Source organism: Pteronotus mesoamericanus, unplaced genomic scaffold, assembly GCF_021234165.1.
Source record: "Pteronotus mesoamericanus isolate MK-2021 breed Mesoamerican mustached bat unplaced genomic scaffold, CSHL_Meso_final contig_90, whole genome shotgun sequence".
In the NCBI taxonomy this organism is placed as follows: Eukaryota; Metazoa; Chordata; class Mammalia; order Chiroptera; family Mormoopidae; genus Pteronotus; species Pteronotus mesoamericanus.
The window spans coordinates 13,062,775-13,070,421 of NW_026555277.1; positions in this window are offsets into that span (position 1 = coordinate 13,062,775).

Below are 7,647 nucleotides of genomic sequence, written 5' to 3' on the forward strand. Positions count from 1 at the left end.
ATAGAATGTGGAAGGATCAAGGATCAATCAAAATATTATGTTACTGAATGCTCGTGCATGTGTGTGCCGCACACATGCAAATCTTGATAAAACTTAGCAGACTTTCCTGTCAATGAGTATTAAAACATTATATTCTGTGAGTTACATTTATATGTTAGTTGTCTCTTCTTGATCTTGGAATAATTCCTCATATTTAGTACCCAGTTAAAAAAGATATATCTAAACTCCTAACTGTGATGTAATAACTTCTTGATGGTTCCAGAATGTGGTGGCCCTTGTTTGAAAGGACTCAAATATGCACTGCATGGACTTTCATGCATCTATTGTGTTTCATGGTGTGTTGGATCCCTTCCTGAAAAAAATCCATGCTTCCAAAACAGAGCTTTGGCAATAATGTGTCTAGATTAATCTGTCATCATCACATCAACACTCTTTGCACCAAGAAGTTCAGAAATTCAGTTTTCCTGGCTTCTGGACAACTCTATGGATACAGAAGAGACAGGTAGCCTTGGTGAGCCCCCTAGGTCACATATTGCTAAGAAGAAATACAAGCTTATCAGATAAACTGAAATCAAAGAAAATTAAAATTATTTTGAACAAAATAAATCTTGGAGAGTTTCTGTAAGAGCAACACAAAGCTCTGTCATCAACAAGGTGTAAGTCATTCATAATTAGGATTCTGTGAGAGATGACTCATGTCTCTTGGATAAATGAACATAAAAGCAATTAGCAGGGTGTGAGTTATTTGGTTTCTAAATGTCCTGACAGTTATGACAACCAAAGTTATATTTTTATCTGTCCAATACCGGCTTAATGTATTCCGTATTAAATTAACCCTTTTTTTCCCTTAGAGTCAATCAGAAAGTTTTGTTTTAAAAAAAGCTTTTAAATAATGATGATTACACTTCCTGTTTAAGGAAAGAGAACATGACAAAATGATATAATTTCAATAAGAAGCCACCAAATTGGCTGTGCCATCCCAGTGAGCATGCCCAGTATAATGTGGAACTTCCTGGCTCATGATGGACAGCCAAATACCTACCTGCTCAGCATATGCCACGCACATGAGAGACTGAGCGCTGGTAAATTTAATTACTCTCAGTTCTGCAAAGGACACTTCACATACTCAAGGCTATCTCATTTCCTTGCTCAAGTGAAATTTATAATCTAAGGTGCACACATTGACACAGGCAGAAAGAACTGAGGACCATGAAGCAATTAAGAAATTAATCATATCCCAGTGATTTATTCCTTGGGTTTATCTGAGTGTTTACATAACAGCAGAGGAAGCAGATAGACTACTGTTTAAAAGGAAAGTCTCAGGAATATGACTGAACAGGGTCCAAATACTGGCCCTGTACGTTTCTAGTTGGATAACCTCAAGCAATTTAACTTAACATTTCCCTCCCATGCCTCAGTTTCTTACCCCCATAGAGCTATTTGTGAGGCTTAGATGCAGCAATGCTTACTAGATCATAAACTTCTTGAAGAGTGTCCATGTTCAACAGCCATGTTCACTGGTAAATCTCTGGTATACAATATAGTGTCTAACACATAATAGATGCTCAGTCAATGTTAGGTCAATAATCAAGTAAAATGTTTACCATAGTCCCTGATACAAAATAAGTAAATATGATGATAGTGATAATGATCACATTTTTATTAAGAAACCCTTTAATGGTTTCCCAATGCATATAGGACCTATAAGGCCCTATATGATTTGACTTGTTTCTATTTTTGAAACTTCCATCTTGAACTAACCTTCTACTCTTTTCTTCTACCTTCAGCCACACTTTTCTTCTTCACAGCCTGAATGAAGTACACCAAACTGTTTCCTCCATTGGGACATTTGCATGTCCTGCTTTCACTGTGTTCTTGCCTTTTCTATTCTGCATCCAGTTTTTCTTCCCAGCACTTGGTGCTTCTGATCAAGAGCTATGCGGGGCCCACTGCCAGATACTTGGCTGTGAAATCACAGAAGCAATACCCAAAAAGGACCACGAACTTCCTGTAGATTTCTACATTAGCCTGCATCATGGTCCATACCAGCACATGGCCATGCATAGCTTCCTGAAACTCAGCTAGCTTGCTCATGCCAGGACTGGTCAGAGACTTCTTTCTGAAAATTTTCAGAATTTTATTACCTCAAGTTCTTCCATAATTGTATAATGTGTAATTCTATAACAAATTCATTATTCTATAACATTGTAGTTACTCTGCAACTCTGGTTAAACACTAATTGCTGAAGTCATTTGTAACGGAGGCTTTAAAAATCCAGGGCAAAAGAAAAGGATGAGTATCTAGAATTGGTTCTCTGCTCTTATTAGATTTAAAGGCCAGTGATAAAAGAGACATCAGCAATCTATTGACAGGTATTTAGATGTTTACTTTTGATACCTGTATCAAGTATGTATAAGAGGCAAAATTTTAGGAAGATCAAGTTTCTGCTATGGAGCATGTATGATAGATTGCTTGTTTTTGAATGTACTAAACAACTTGGGGGGAAAAATGATATGGTTGGAGTTTTAAATTCCCAGCTAAGCAAATTGGATTAGGTTGGAAAGAAATAATGTTGCATCAAGCTGAACTTGTTAAAAATGGTGCATTATGTAGAGATGCTAGGTTCATGGACACACCTTGAACAGTGAAGAACACAAAGCTCAACAATCTAATACAGTCAACAATTTGGTTGACTGGTTGATTGGATCCTAGACCGAAAGTTAACTTACATTGAATAAAATGTTGTCTGCTCACTTCCTCCTTATACTAAGCTGGATCTGTGTCTTTTCCTTTTTATCAAGTTCAAGTGAAGTAAACCTTTTACTTTCTCCACCTCCCCCTTCCTCTCTCTTTCTCTTAAAGTTTCTGCTAGACACACAGCTCACTGAAAATTCAGTCAGTCACAAACTGGAAGAATTGTGAAAGAAAAAAAAAACATATATCAATAAGTATACATATGGCTTCACATTTGTCAGTCAATCAATTAGTACAGGAATTTCCAGTTCACCAATGTATTCACAGTCGTAAACAAGCTCATAGCTTTGTCCATTGTCTGTACATTCTCAGTTAATGTTTCTTGCATTTTTTTCCTTTTAAGGGTAAAAATTTTATTTTTGAGGAACTTAATGCTGCACATTTTCAAAGAGAGTCACATAAGAAAGCAAAAATGTTATCCTCCCCCCATCCTAGAAATAAATAAGAAGGGCATAAAATTTCTTTTTAAATCACGATACTTGAAAGTTTAGCACCAGCATCCAAAATGAACAGAAAAGGGGAAAAAAAAAACATTTACTGTATATTTCAGATTTCTTTGGGGTTTTCCTCATGTGGTATTAATATTTCTTCTTTCAATTCATATTACCAAAACAGTAAAAACCAGGAAAAAAATATAAACCTAGTGGGTGCTGAAACTGGGGAGGCTGCTCTCTTGCCTTCTGTGCAGGCATTCCTGAAGAGATTGCTGGAAATGCTGGCTGACACTCTCCTTTTGTACTTGTTTGTTTTGTAAAGAATAATTGTAAACATTCCAATGTCCACATCTTGGTTATTATAATGCTAGAGCTTTCTCGGTATACTGTAGAGAAGGTCTCCAAAGGCTTAGGGAGATTGGAATGCTAGAGTGGATTTATTATCCAAGACCTCCTTACTCACCCCTTAACCTTCAAAAGGTCCAGGAGACATTCCCTATCCCAAGGCTATGCAAGGATGCAAGAAATATATTCATGAGGAAACCTCTGATATCTTTGAAGAGCTTTATGGTAGATATTCTTTATAGGCCAGGGACAAGAGGGAACTGCTTGCTATAAAACTAAACTCCTGGGACTCTGTTGGGATAACAGGAATTACTGGATGGCAAAACAAATAAGTGGCCACGTGTAATTGCCAAAGACAATATGGATATGAGGAGCACATGGGCAGCAGAGACAAGATAGTAATTAGGATGACTTAACCAATGTAGATCTTGATATTAGCACTCATAATGATTGACTAATATCAAAAACTGAAACTAAAATTAAAATCGATTCATAGCTACTAAAATTTTACTTAATAAATTAGAAAAGCTCTAGATCTTGTGAATGAAAGTCGTATTTGAGTCACCATGACAGAGAGTTATGATCAGTCCTTCAACCAATTCCCAAACTCAAGCCAGTTAATAGACTTGTTCCTGGAACAAAGGGGATCCAGATTCCTTTGAGGAGGAACTTTGCTTTATAGACAAACATTTATAGGATATTCTCCCCTCTAGCTTTCTTCAATGGGAACTGAGGATACTCACCAGTGTGAATATTCATTGGAAAAGGGTAAATAATCAGATTGTTTAGGGATTACTAGACACTGTCTCTGAAATGACATTGACTCCTGGAAACTCAAACATTACTACAGTTCACCACTCAGAATAGGAGCTTAGGGAGGGCAGGTGATCGATAGAATGTTGGCTTGGGCCTAGAGTGTCCCCGAATGCAATGGGTTCAGCAGACCCACAAAAGCTCCCTGTGAAGTTCCCCCCACTTCAGGATTTATAGTTAGAATGGATGTACTCAATACATTTTGGAATCTTCCCATTGGCTATTTTGGCAGGAAAGGCCATGGGGAAGCCACTACAATTGGCTCTGCATACAAAGACGTTAAACCAAAAGCAATACTGCATTCTCAGAGGAACTGCAGAGACGAATGCCACCACCAAGTACTTGAAATATGAGAGGTGGTGATTCCTACCATATTCCCATTCAACTTCTCTATTTGTTCTGAGCAGAAGACAGGTGAATCTTGAAGAATGACAAGAGATTATAATAAATTTAATTAGCTGGTGACTGCAATTGGAGCTGCAATTCCAGATGTGATTTTTGTTGCTGGAGTAAACGTGCACACCCCATGGGGCCTATAAACACATATATCAATCTGGCAAATGCTATACTCTCTGGTGATACATTCTATTGAAGCAGCTGATTTGACAGAATATTGAAGTGGCCCTTTGATGGCTCAGTTACACCACCAACGGGGACACACTGTGAGGCAGTGGAAATGTCTTTCCTGATGTAGTATATGCCCGAAGTCACTGACAAATGTTGCTCTTTCTCCCATGACCAGGGTTCTTGGCTCTGGAGTCAAAGCCAAGAAATGTGAATAACTCGTCTTACTTTAAGAGCAAATATTTTGCTCCATCCCCACAGCTTTGGACTTTGTTTGGCCTAAGGATCTTTGTTCCCAGGGGAGAAATGCTTCCACTATGAAACAGAACAATGGTTTCATGAAACAGGTTGAAAATGCCACTTTTTCACCTTGGGCTCCTAAGGCCAGAAAATAAAAAGGCATAAAATAGGGTTATGGTATACTAGCTGGAGCAGCTGGTCATAACCATCAAGGAAAATTGGGGGTCTGCCACCCAAAGTAGGTAAGGATTGTATCTAGGATTCAGGAGATCCCTTGTGAATACCCTAAGTACTTCTATTTTATGATAAAAAATGAAAAACTACAACAATCTAATACAGACAATACTGTCTATAGTCCAGACCTCTCCTCCCATTTTCTCCAAATAAGATGCGTTAATAGTAGTTAACCTTATATATCAGTTTATCGATTTAAATTAGAAGATATCAATAGATGACTCAGAAGATGAATGGACATCATCTAAGGACAAAGTGATCTTGTATTCTCTTTTGTAAGGAGATTTAGCATGTTTTCTGTTGGATAAGAGATGGTTGCATTATCTTAGACAGAGGCTTGATTTTGCTCATATATTAGGAATTTAGTGGTTAAAGAATTATATTCATGCATAATTGACAAATAATAGATCATGGTAATTTTACACTTCTGTTAATTTCAAAGTATATTTCTATATGTTTTAGATTAGGAGTGGCTGCTAGAGACATTTTGTGCAAAACCTGGGAGGCAGAAGTGAAACAGGCACTGTATTCGGCAGATAGTTGCTTTTTAAAGGTGATAAAGAGCAGATGAAGGTGTTGAGAGGCTCAAGTTTGTCTCTATCTTGCCCCACTTGAGTGTCTTCTTCCTAAACCCACCTAGTTCCTAGGCACAGATTTACACATAGGGCAAGCTCCTTGAGGGCAAATCTAGGTGTTATTCATTGTGAAGGCACAGAACCAGGCGAGCAATAAATGCTTGTTGATTTTCTTTAAAAGAATTACTTTTATGTTTTATTTTCTTTCTATTGTCATCTATTAATGTGCTAAGAATTAAATTAATTGTGGCCTGGAAAGAATCAGAAATTTTAATTCTCCTATTTTATAGATAAACAGAGCTTTAGTGCTTAATCAAATTTAGACAACTAGTTATTGAAAGAACAAGAACTAGAATTCAGATCTCTTGGTTCCTACTCCCTTGTGTTGCCCTCCCCATTATGTGGCTTAATTGCAATAAAAAAAAACTTGCCTTTGTAAGGTAATTTATATGTTTCAACACATCACATATGTTGTCTTGATCCTTTCAATAACTCTCTGAGGTTAGCAGGGCAATTGTTTAATTTTTCAAATAAAGTCATAGAGAAAATAAATCAAGTTATTTATCCAATGGTGTATATTTTTCATGTGTAAATAAAACAACTTATTTTACATTTTTAAAAGGAGATCACAAAACTGATTTGTGTTATTTCTGTCTTGCATGTGGCTGAATTTGTAGAATGTGTGATTTAGTGCATTTGCAAAGAATAGACTAAGAATTGCTTATTTCACTATATTCATGAGGGATATGTGCCATCAAAGAGCCACCTGATTCTGATGGCCAGTGTAGATGGTAAGGACAGTAGCAGTCATTATTGTGAAAGACTTTTGTAATGAGCAATTAAAAGATTATTGAGTGTCCTTTTGGTAGACGACTGGGTGTTGTCTGGAGAGTAGGCCATTTCTGGGGCTTGTCTGATTCTATGGAGGTGGAAACATTTGATTGTCTTGGTTGGTTTATTCAGCAATTCTGCAGAGATGCAAGTGTTTCTTGTCCATAGTGAAACAAATATGTCCAGTTCTGTAAGCTGGGAGATTTTTATACCCGAATTCACATTGTTTTTACGTTAGAAAGAGCTGGGGAACTTTGGGCAAGTGTCTTAAGCATAAAAACCTATGTTACAAGAAGTACTGTTTCTGCTGAAGACTGTTGTGGTGTGGGACTACCAATAAAGTGGACAACTTCCTCACTTTCAAGAATAGCTACATTAAAATGATAGACAGTGTGATATGAGGAAAAGAAAGTTTAAGAAAAGACCCGAACTCTACTACTGGCCCTGTGTTCCACTAGCTACTTGACCTCCTGATATACGCTTAACCTCAGAGCCTCCAGTTCTTCATCGGTGCTATGAAATTAATAACCACTCTCTCTTTCTCACAGGGTTGTCCTTTGGGATTAATGCAATTTCAAATGTAGAAGCATTTTACAAACTTTATGAAAATAAAAGATGTGATCACATCTTTGTATACTTTCATCTCACCTGGTACTTTTCCTTCTTAGATCTTAAAATAATGCAGAAATAATAAACTTTGCAATATTTGTGCCATGTTTAATGTCTGCCTCAATTTCTGTTTATAGACTCTCTGATAACAGAGACCATATTTGTCTTTTCTCTCCCTCCACTTCCTCCTTCCTTCCCTCCCTCCCTCCATCCTTTCCTTCCTTCCTTCCTTATTTCTTTTGCATTAG